This window comes from Acinonyx jubatus, chromosome A1, assembly GCF_027475565.1.
Source record: "Acinonyx jubatus isolate Ajub_Pintada_27869175 chromosome A1, VMU_Ajub_asm_v1.0, whole genome shotgun sequence".
NCBI classification, from domain to species: Eukaryota; Metazoa; Chordata; class Mammalia; order Carnivora; family Felidae; genus Acinonyx; species Acinonyx jubatus.
In genome coordinates this window covers 42,723,435-42,725,406 of record NC_069380.1, presented here as the reverse complement: position 1 = coordinate 42,725,406, position 1,972 = coordinate 42,723,435, and the positions used below count along the sequence as shown (strand labels likewise).

General features: G+C 33.9%; 1 non-coding gene across 1 annotated transcript; it reads right to left on the bottom strand.

Moving 5' to 3' along the window:
* Positions 1 to 1,365: 1,365 nt before the first annotated feature.
* Positions 1,366 to 1,497, bottom strand: LOC113601169 (U6atac minor spliceosomal RNA). The gene has a single exon (XR_003422336.1). It is a non-coding gene; the product is annotated as a U6atac minor spliceosomal RNA (small nuclear RNA).
* Between the last annotated feature and the right edge of the window lie 475 nt (positions 1,498 to 1,972).

Sequence of the window (1,972 nt, the reverse complement as noted above, 5' to 3'; positions counted from 1 at the left end):
GCTCTGTGTTGACAGCTTCGGATTCTGTGTCTCCCTCTCTCTCTGCCCCTCCCCTGCTAACACACTCTCTCTCTCAAAACTGAATAAACATTAAAAAAATTAAAAACATAATAAAATGGCCTGTGCATGACAAAAATAAAAAGCAGACCAACTTTCTTTGGCTTGACTCTGTTTAACTTATGTACAAGACGATGCTCTCCCTCCCTATCTCCCTCTATGGCACTATAATGTGGGATTTAAATCCAGGCTCACTGAACTCAATATCCACTTTTCTTCAGTCACATCATGTCTTCTTTCTGGAATTAGGCTTCCTCTGTTCAAATTCTTTTCATATGTGAACATTACTTGTCCTTTCTCTGCCTCATTTTCATTATCTATAAAAGGACAGCAACTGTATCTCAAAGGTAGTTCCTGGATTTAATATATGAAAAAAATGCATACGATAGCATCTGTCTTAGAAAAGCATTCTGTACATGTTAGCTCTTACAAGAGCTTTGAAATTGTCCCTGGAGAAACTTCTCAGGAAGATTATGGTGTGAGGTTGGAAGAAATATTTTCCTAAACTATATGAGTGACTGTTGAAATAATCCTATGAAGTATGCGCAAAAATAGTTTATCTAACATGACTCCTAAAAAAAATGAGTTGGACACAGTTCATGAGGTCAAGCCTTGCGTTAGGCTCTGCAATGACAGCACAGCACAGAGCCTGCTTGGGATTCTCTCCTCTCTCTGCCTTTCCCCAACATGTGCATGCACACTCTTCCTCTCTGTCTCAAAATAAATTAATAAACTTAAAAATAAAATAAAATAAAATAAAATAAAATAAAATAAAATAAAATAAAATAAAATAAAATAAAATAAAAGTTGGATTAACTAGAAGGTTTTAATTTGTTAACTAGTGTGTTCATATTTTAGGACAAAGCCAACTCATTTGAGCCAATATAACTACATCAAGCTCCATTTGTTAAGCCATGTGACCAGGGTTCAAATCCTAACTCTACCACTTACTATGTGTGTTAACTTTAGGCAAGTTAATTTACCTTTTGATGCCTCTATTATGTCACCTAGAAGATAGGGATAATGATACTGACCTCACAGGGTTGCTGAGTATTAGTAAGTTCATACTTGAAATGCACTTAAAAAATAGTGACTGTCATATGTGTGCTCAATAATTACTTATTTTTATTGTAATATGCCAAGGTGATCTTTCAAGAAATCTTAATTATGTGTTTATTTTAAGTATTTAATTAAATTCCAGTTAACATACAGTGTAATATTAGTTTCAGGTGTACAATATAGTGATTCAATATTTCTATACACAACCCTATGCTCATCATAAGCACACTCTTAAATCCTCATTGCCTATAAAAATGATGGTTAGATGCCACAAAGTAGGTAGCAATGCCTTACCCATATATATGTTGTCAGGACCAAGGGCCTCTTTCATCCTTGTCAATCAACAGGAGTGCTATAACCTTCTCTCCTTTTACACATCACAAAATCTTAATTATTTGAACACTAGAGACATCAGCGGATTTCTAATGGTTTAAATACCTAAAACGACAACAACAAAGTAAATAGCATATACTCTTCTAGGCCATGGTCACCTACCACAAAGCAGACTTAAGATATACTTACTTCACATATTCCCCAGCTAGTTAAGCTACAAAGGGAATTCTAAAGGTTTTGTTGTGGAAGTTATAAAATTAAAACTATGGCAGTGGAATATTCATGAAGCCTTTTGTTTCATTTTCTGGTATATGAAAAAACTTACAAAAAGTTAAGTGGAATGCTTTTATTTGTTTCCTGTCATATATTCTAAATGGCCTTTAAAAGTCAGTAGCTGTTACTCAAGAATAATGAGGTATATTATTCTCTCAATGCACATGTAAATCTACAATTAACACTAATGGTATTTATGGCAATGAAAACAAAAAGTAACCTCCTTCGGTGTCTCAAAATAATCTTTATT